Source organism: Schistocerca gregaria, chromosome 8 (genome assembly GCF_023897955.1).
Source record: "Schistocerca gregaria isolate iqSchGreg1 chromosome 8, iqSchGreg1.2, whole genome shotgun sequence".
NCBI lineage: Eukaryota > Metazoa > Arthropoda > Insecta > Orthoptera > Acrididae > Schistocerca > Schistocerca gregaria.
Window position 1 is genome coordinate 182258089 of NC_064927.1, and position 9658 is coordinate 182267746.

A 9658-nucleotide genomic window follows, 5' to 3' on the forward strand; every position below is an offset into this window, starting at 1 on the left:
CCACCGACAGTTGAAGAGGGTCGTAATGTGTAATAGACAGACATCTATCCAGACTATCACTCAGCAATTTCAAACTGCCTCAGGATCAATTTCAAGTACTATGACAGTGTGGCCGGAGGTGAAGAAAGCGGCTGCTCGTAAGCGACACATCACACCGATAAAAGACAAACGACGCCTCGCTTGGTTTAAGAAGCATAAACATTGGACGATTGAACAGTGAGAAAACGTTGTGTAGAGTGATGAATCACGGTACACAATGTGGCGATCCGATGGCAGAGCGTGGGAATGGCGAATTCCCGGTGAACGTTATCTGCCAGCGTGAGTATTGCCAACAGGAAAACTTGGATGCGGTGGTGTTATGGTGTAGTGTTTTTTCGTGGAGGGGGCTTGCAACCCTTGTAGTTTTGCGTGGCACTATCACATAACAGGCCTACATTGATGTTTTAAGCACCTTCTTGCTTCCCATTGTTGAAGAGCAATTCAGGGAGGGTGATTGCATGTTTCAACATGATCTAGCATCTGTTCATAATGCACAGCCTGTGGTATGGTAGTTACACGACAGTAACATTCCTTGATGGACTGCCCTGCATAGAATCCTGACCTGAATCATATAGAACACCTTTGGGATGTTTTGGAACGCCGACTTCGTCCCAGGCCTCTCTGACCGACATCGGTACCTCTCCTCGGTGCAGCACTCAGTAAAGAATGGGCTGCCATTCCCAAGAAACCTTTCAGCACCTGATTGAACGTATGCCTGCGAGAGTGGAAGTTGTCGTCAAGGCTAAGGGTGTGCCAACACCATACTGAATTCCAGCATTACCGATGGAGGGCGCCACGAACTTGTAAGTCATATTGAGCCAGGTGTCCGGATACTTTTGATCACATAGTGTACGTGGCAAGAAGTGATATCATACTATGGGTATAAGTGACACAAAATCGGTAAAATTACGAAAAAATACGTATAAACTGAGAGGAAAACACGCACATGTGGAAGGAATTTAGGTGAATGAGTGGGTTCTTGCATGTTTTCTGCTTGGTGCAGGATAATTCTTCTGCATGGGAACGATGACGCGACAGCTAGCGTAATACGAGAAAAAGATAACATGAAATGAGGAACCAGTCATTTTTTCGTCGACAGCGGTAAGATGGGGGCAGAATGCTTAACGCTGACCGCCTAATGCAGAGTATTAAATTTACGGATGTTGGGCCACAAGCCCACCTGTGACCCCCAAAGATATCGGCAACAGCTTTATAAATTTTTATAAAGTGACCTTAGCCAAAGAGAGTTGTATTACCAGCTGGGATGACTGCAATAAACAGATACAGAGTGAATGGCTTGTTTGACCCCGTGCATGACTGTTTAGGTGTTTTAAAACCTAACAAACTGTATTTACAATGTGCTCCTGTGTGTTCTCCACCAATCAAGCCGTGCGGCGTGAGATAACAAAAATCATACAAACACTGTGTGGCATTTTTGAACAACATCCTACTGTATGTCTATCCAGGTAATAATGATATATGGTTGTTGTTGACTGCTTTCCCGAAAAAAAAAAAGAGCCATCTGCCTCTAAACTGACAAGGATGATGCAATGAGGATGGAGTGATCGATTGAGAGGGGTTGTAGCGAGGTATGATTTAATGGTAGATTGATGATGAAGAGGGTGATGTTGACTGATGCTATTTTCTAGTGTTTCACCATTTTTTTCCATTGTTCTCTGGAGGTGTATCAGTTGTGTGGTATAACCTCCGATCGTGTGTGTGTGTGTGTGTGTGACTTAGAGCACTATCTACCTACGATCGTTACCAGCAAGTGTCTACATACCACAGTCGTTAGAGGGTTTCCAACGTATGTATGATAATGAAACAGATCCTTCAATAGAGTACCGGCTGCGACGCCCTCATCTATACGAACGTATATGAATGCGATGTACTCCATTTCTCTGTCACATCTTGGACATAAATCGAGTCTTCAGTTTCATATCAGTATGAAGCGACTGTTACTATACTTTTCATGTTCGTTCTATACAAAATGCATTCACGTGGATCATCGGAGGTGCGGCAGGACTTTTTAGTAGGTTGGTGTATAAGATGCGCAAATATTCTCTTAGAAAATCATCAGCACATACTAATGTCAGCAATATGACCATATACATGCGGAAAACTGTAAACAAATATACAAAAATACATAAAATCAGTAAATTTCGAGTAAAGCCTGCTATAATCACGACAAATTGATGTGAGATACATAAAAATTGAGGAGCAGCATGAATTACATAAAATCGTGAAAACTTAGTGTAATTATGGAAACTGACTGAGAATTCATAAAATTAGAGACAAAAACCATGAAAAGACTACTGAGCAAAATCACTAAATTTCTGTGTCCTGGAGGAGGAGAGTAGAATGGTGTTACATATACACACCTTAACAGTGGAGAAGGGAGGCATCCTACAGCCATTTCTATAATGGATGACGTTAGCGAAGTTCTTATAGTTTGTATTTTTACTATGTTGGATGGTACAAAATAGAAGATAGGAGAGAATTTTTGGGTGACAGACGTGAATGCACCCTGAAGGACACAGATCTCCTCCGGATTGCAGTACCTGTATGTAGTTTGGAGATGTGCCGCAATGCAGTAGCAAAATCCTCATCCTTCATCAATGCCCTGTATGATGTGGAGGCTTCCTAATTTTCCCAAGAAGAAACACCACAGTAACTGCTCGTACTATGTTTTCTACTACCTCAGGTTTTAGGGGAAAGCTTTGTTTGACGCTGGCCTTTCACATTATATACGGTTGGTGAAGTTGCGACAACATGTTTCCATTTCCACAGATTGGCAAAATGCGGTATTGTCGCATTAACATAGGAAACCGAGGGTCTTAGGTATAGTGCTCTCTGCCTGACATTCAAGTGAAACTTAAATTGGGACAATCACATGGGCGAAGCTGCAGGGAGGGTGAGGTAGAGACTGAGGAGCTTTTACAAGACACAGAGGGACTGTCCATAAAATAGCACTGGAGTCTCAGCTGTATGGGACCCTTAGCAGATAGGTTTCCTTACGTGAAAAATTTATGTTGTAGGTTGTAAAATCCCTCAATGGTCAGCTTCAAATGTTGGTTCTCAGTAGCGCTCCTAGAAAAGAACATCGTCTTCCCTCCACAGATACCCATTTGACCTACGTGGTGAGTGCAATCTAAATGTTGGAAAAAAATTATTCACTGTACAAAGTGACTCTCATGATCAATTTAATTAATTAGCTTGGTATCATTCTCAACAGTTTTTTTTTCTTTTTTGTTTTCAATGCGGAAATATCAGCTAACGAAATTTCAACCTCCCACAGACAGTGGGCAAAACAAGCCCTCACGATTTGTTTCGTAAATGTTAGTAAGATGTAGCATTGCATTGGTAAAACGGGACCTGCTATACTGTACAAAACACTTTTTCTTTACTTTAAAGATGGTTTCGAAATAGCGAAGATAATCTGTAGTGATCGGTTATTTTCGCATCAAAATAGTCGGTTCTTTAGTCAATTTTATGTATGGTGGACATGTGTCTGCGCATCACCTGTAATCAGCGGCGGTGCACTTTGTTGGATATCGCAAAATAATGAGATGCGAATTATATCCTGCCGTTGAATTAAAAGGCCAACGGTCTTGCCACAGTGGTAACACCAGTTCCTGTCATTTCGCCGAAGTTAAGTGCTTTCGGTCTGGGCTAGTACTTGGATGGGTGACCATATGGTCTGCCGAGCGCTGTTGGCAAGCGGGCTGCTCTCAGCGCTTGTGAGGCAAACTGAGGAGCTATTTCATTGAGAAGTAGCAGCTCCGGTCTCAGAAACTGACATACAGCCGAGAGAGTGGTGTGCTGACCACATGCGCCTCCATATCCACTTCCAGTGACGCCTATGGCCTAAGGATGACACGGCGGCCGATCGGTACCGTTGGGCCATCATGGCCTGTTTAGTTGAATTAAAAACTATACCGATTTTGCTCATAAAAGTAAAAGAATATGGACTGGGCCTATTTTTGTGGAAAAGGGACATGTTTTTTCATCACGATTGTGTTTTCCTTTTTTAATAGATGCTTGATTACAGGAGACGTGTTGACGTTAAATATAAATGTCACAGTGCAGTTTTCAGAATGCCGGGCACATGCTGGCTGGGCTATTAGCTTTGCGGTGGCCGAGATCTGTAGGCAATTTTTGAGAAAGCCATCTGGACTTTTCTCTGGAATTTCGTTGTTGTTCCATAGAAGTCCAGTCTTTCTGAGAAACGCGTTTAACAGATTGCAAGAAAGAGTCACATTGACATTAAATAAAAGTGTTCTCCATCGCAGAACGACAGACCTACTGGGCGCATTGGGGTGTTCCCTAGACCATGTGAGGTGATCGCCACAGATGTGTCCCATGACCATGGTCGTGGCGTGTTGGGACAGGGCTGTGTCACTGTATTTTAGACGAACAAGTTGCACTTGAGTGGCCATCCGTTTATCTCCTATTGTTTAGTTGACTACTCATGTTTTTCTGTTGGTGAAGGACTGTCGCCTCAAGGCAGTCAGCAACTGTAGCCAGCTCATGCTATACCACAAGGCTGGTAGATCGCAAAGAACGGCACTGCTGCAGCAGCTGGCCATTTGAAAACACTATCTGGAGAGTTCCCCAGAAATACATAGCTTTGTTCCACAGGGGTGTAGTCTTTGAGAGAAATACGGTTATCAGATTGAATGACGGTATATCAGTGCCACCAGAAGGAACTCATCGTGGACCACCAGCAGCAAGATGGAACAGGCTTCTATCCCTACCTATGGTGAGGAGAGGAAGACAGGGAGGGATGTGGGTTGGAAGGTTGGTAACACTGCCTCTAAGTTGGTTAAATGGTTCAAATGGCCCTGAGCACTATGGGATTCAACATCTGAGGTCATCAGTCCCCTAGAACTTAGAACTACTTAAACCTAACTAACCTAAGGACATCACACACATCCATGCCCGAGGCAGGATTCGAACCTGCGACCGTTGCAATCGCGCGGTTCCGGACTGAAGCGCCTAGAACCGCTCGGCCACCGTGGCCGGCTAAGTTGGTTAGTTCGTGAGTGCCTACTGCATTATGTACCGTTCATTGTGAGTTCTGGTTTTTTTTTTTTTTTTCAGGACATTTTCGAAGTCTAGAACTAGAACAGTGATGCATTTTTTCCATCAGTTGTGGCAGCATGTATTGCTACGATTACCTGGGCTGCATGGTGATTGTCGATCAGACGTCTGTACCGAACTCTGAGTTCCTCGGCAGGATGCTTACAGGTAATAGTCTTACTGAACTCTCTGACACCAGCTTCTCGTCAGCTGAATTATTAATTACATAATTAGGACCAATCTGTAGGTCAATATCCCAACCAAAATAAGTGAAGTACAATAACCTAACCTTCCTCTTATGTATCTGTGCAGTTTCCATGTGTCGCAGGATGCACTTGGGTTTTCTGTCGAGAACCAGGGTTCGAGTCCAGTAAAGGGTACTGCCATTTTTAATTTCTCGACAATTCCAGGAGCCTCTGGTGGCATTATTGTTTTAGGAAGGTGCACTTGGGTTTTCCATCCAGGAGGACCAGAATGCAATTCCCAGAAGGGGCATTGCCATTTGTAATTTCCCACCAATTTCCTGGTGAAGGTGGGGTGGGACGTCAGCACAATCCCAGGACACAGAAATTCCCACCAAAATTCGAAATTTCCGCCAAAACTCAAAACTCCTGCCAGTAGGTTAGATGAGGGAGAGGGATGGGGGGGGGGGGGGGAGGAGGAGCCTGGGACCCACACTCATTCTGACAAAAACATGTGACGTCATATGGGGGTAGGGGTGGGCGCGATTTGGAAGGGTAAGTAATTGATTGATTTAATTAATTCACATATCAATTTGATATCAAAATCACACTTATATCCCTAGTACCCTACTACAAGCAGTAGAAGTAGTAATTAAGGTTGAGGAATAAGAAGTTGCAGTCTTTGACGCCAGTGGTCCAAGCCACATATTCCTTTTTCCTAATACTAATTTTAACGCATCTCCATATAAAGTATTGTCCTATGGCATATTGGCCCTTCCTTTGACGGCCTTCTCACCCCGCTTTTGCTCCTAAAAATCCAGCCTGCCACAATGTGTTCTATGCTGATTTTAGCTGCTTACTACTATTTTTCCTGTATTTTAACTACAGCTGTTCCAATACAACTATAATCCAGTTTCGTGGATCGTATGCCAAGGCATTGGTATGTCACTGAATATGACATAGTAGATCAGTTACAAGTAATTATTTTCAATTTTAGAAGACCATAGATATTTTAATTTTTTTTAGTGCGACAGTATTTTAATTGGGGAACTGTGTGTGTGGTTGTATGCCTGTGTATGAGGTTGGGTGGTAGTGGGGGAAGGGGGTTTTCCAGCCTAGTTCAGGAACGCCTGAACAATTTCAACCAAGCTTGATACAAATGTGACTTACTGTCAGGAGTCAAGTACAGGACTAGCCCCCATATTTGTGGTGGGAGAGGGGAAAGAGATGACATGCGAGCAGAGCCCTGGAGCACTTGCAAAAATTTGAAGAAATTTGCTACACTTACGGTAAATTATCTGGAAAAAGTGTACTGTTGGAAAAAGATATTCCGCCCGTTCTTAGGCGTAGAGTGGGGCTCTGAAGGGTGTGATATGTAAAAATAGAAGAAAACAAAAGATATTTGTGTCGAAGACCAAGTTTTCGAGGTACTACTTAGACGGTATTTTCCTGATTACATTTAAACCCTACTGGTGGGTGTGGCATGTACAGCATAACTCAAGAACTTTGGGAGTAATTTCAGTGAAACTTAGGATATATGTGACTTACTATCTGGATGAAAATAATGTAAGAATATGACACTCCAAGTACTCGTAAATGCAGCGTGTTGGAATAGCGGGAATAGCATTCGGAAATCTAAACGAAACTTAGTACAGACGTAAGCCCGAATATGTAGGGGGGAAAATGTGGTGGTAAGACAACTGTAGCACCATGTTTTTTGTGTGGAAATACGAAAATTACGCTGCAGACAGATGCAATACTTTTCCTGTTTAAAATTAGAATAGAATAGATAACTAAGATGGAAACGGCACGTAATCATAGAGAACGGCTGCGAAAGTGTCTACCTACAAGCGAAACTCCTAGGAGAGTTTCTAAAATAGGCGCTCTTTTCTCATTAAAGAGATATTACAGTAACACCAAGAGCGAATTGTCCGCAGACAGTTCCTTATTAGGGCTTCCGGAGGTGTTCTCCCATTAGTTTCCGATACTTGTTGTCTTCAGTCCTAAGACTGGTTTGAATCAGCTATCCACGACTGTCCATTCTGTTTAAGTCTCTTCATCTCCGACACATAAATATTGCAAACCAAATCCATTACTGTCTCAAGGAGACGACGATGTTCAACGAGTTCTGTTTGTGGTTTTCTTACCTATAGCTAGCCGGCCAGTGTGGCCGTGCGGTTCTAGGCGCTTCAGTCTGGAATCGCGTGACCGCTACGGTCGGAGGTTCGAATCCTGCCTCGGGCATGAATGTGTGTGATGTCCTTAGGGTAGTTAGGTTTAAGTAGTTCTAAGTTCTAGGAGACTGATGACCACAGATGTTAAGTCCCGTAGTGCTCAGAGCCATTTGAACACTGCACATAGCCAACGGTGAGAGACCATAGCACAGCGACCCTCATTGGAGAACTTATTTACTGTTTCCTATTTACGTTACATTCTTAGAAATACACCGGGTGAGCTGCAGCTGCGAAACAAATGGTAAATGATGACATTTTGGTGGCTATGTTTGTATCTCTACTTCCGGCCATAATAATTATTTTAGGTTTTAATGGCTCTCATAGAGTAACTAAACACATACGTTTCTCCAATGACCTCGAGGTCATCACGACATTACTACTGTATAAATGATACGATTACACTCATAAAAAGATGAATCACAAGAAAAATTACGCATCGATCTTCGGTCAGAAAAGAACTGTATCATGTTGAAAACTACGAACAGCGTACTCAAACAATCCAAAAATTCCAGTAGGATCACAAATCCGTAACTACTAAGTAAGAAAAAATTAAATTATAATTTCTCGTAGCTTACTGGATGAAGGCAAGTTAGATCACAGAATGTCATGTGGCATTCTATCGGCTACCAAAATTTAATCTCGTTGGGAAGGAAGCAATAGCTACACAGGCACACGTAAAAAGTTTGCTATGTGCTTGGTCTGTATTCAGCTGGTCGAGATTATCATAGCTGGGCATAAATGTGAGCAAGCGTACAGAAGAATATTACAAACGATCACATTGTCCTCGCCGTTAATATTAAACAAACTGCTAATTGCTGTCATTCCACTGTATGAAGCCACTGCAAAAGGAGCCTGGTAAGGAAATGATAGAAGCCTGCAATGTAAGTTTTTGCACGGTACCTTGACGGTAGAAGAGTAAAGGTACACATTTAACACATGTTGTTGTTGTGACCGCAATTCACAGCCCAGTTTCACCACAAATTCGCGCGCACTGCCCGCGATACGTCCAGGCGCAGCTATTTTTGAGTAGCGCGTCCAGCGCTTCGGCTAACCCCGGCATCGATCGGCAGCTTTCCCAGCTCGCCAATGTCTGTGACGTATCTAGCTATTGCGCGCGTCATGGGTTGGCACTAGGCCGCATGTCACGTTGCGCTCTCTCTCTCTCTCTCTCTCTCTCTCTCTCTCTCTCTCTGCCGCCCACACAACAGCCATATGGAACTCAAGAGCCCCGCACAACAACAACCTTTGTTTTTCTCCCTGTGTACCAGTCTTCTTCTAAATTACACCACCTCTTTCTCACAGTCTATTTCTGCCCTCTTCCTTGCCTGTTGACTCCCGCTCATTCTTATTTTATACTGTTAGTGTAAGATACGTTTCTAGCATTTGTAGACTTAGAGAAAGCTTTTGACAATGTTGACTGGAATACTATCTTTGAAATTCTGAAGGCGGCAGGGGTAAAATACAGAGAGCGAAAGGCTATTTACAATTTGTTCAGAAACCAGATGGCAGTTATAAGAGTCGAGGGACATGAAAGGGAAGAAGTGATTGGGAAGGGAGTGAGACAGGGTTGTAGCCTCTCCCCGATGCTTTCAATCTGTATATTGAGCAAACAGTAAAGGAAACAAAAGAAAAGTTCGGAATAGGAATTAAAATCCATGGAGAAGAAACATAAACTTCGTGATTCGCCGATGACATTGTAATTCTGTCAGAGACAGCAAAGGACCTGGGAGAGCAGCTGAGCGGAATGGATAGGTGGATATAAGATGAACATCAACAAAACCAAAACGAGGATAATAGAATGTAGTCGAATTAAGTCGGGTGATGCTGAGGGAACTAGATTAGGGAATGAGACACTTAGTGAAGGAGTTTTGCTATTTGGGGAGCAAAATAACTAGTGATGGTCGAAGTAGAGAGGATATAAAATGCAGACTGGCAATGGCAAGGAAAGCGTTTCTTAAGAAAAGAAATTTGTTAACATCGAGTATTGATTTAAGTGTCAGGAAGTCGTTTCTCAAAGTATTTGTATGGAGTGTAGCCATGTATGGAAGTGAAACGTGTACGATAAATAGTTTAGACAAGAAGAGAATAGTAACTTTCGAAATGTGGTGCTACAGAAGAATG

General features: G+C 43.0%; 1 protein-coding gene across 3 annotated transcripts in view; it reads right to left on the bottom strand.

Annotated features, from left to right (window-relative positions):
* The window catches only part of LOC126283962 (aquaporin-like), a 388928-nt gene extending 380398 nt beyond the window's left edge, over positions 1–8530 (bottom strand). For 2 of the 3 annotated variants that reach the window (XM_049982418.1, XM_049982410.1), the window contains exon 1: positions 8438–8530. The gene's annotated coding sequence lies outside the window, so the exon portion shown is untranslated. The remainder of the gene's footprint in view (positions 1–8437) is intronic. The other variant, XM_049982420.1, reaches the window with a different exon arrangement.
* Positions 8531–9658: the final 1128 nt, after the last annotated feature.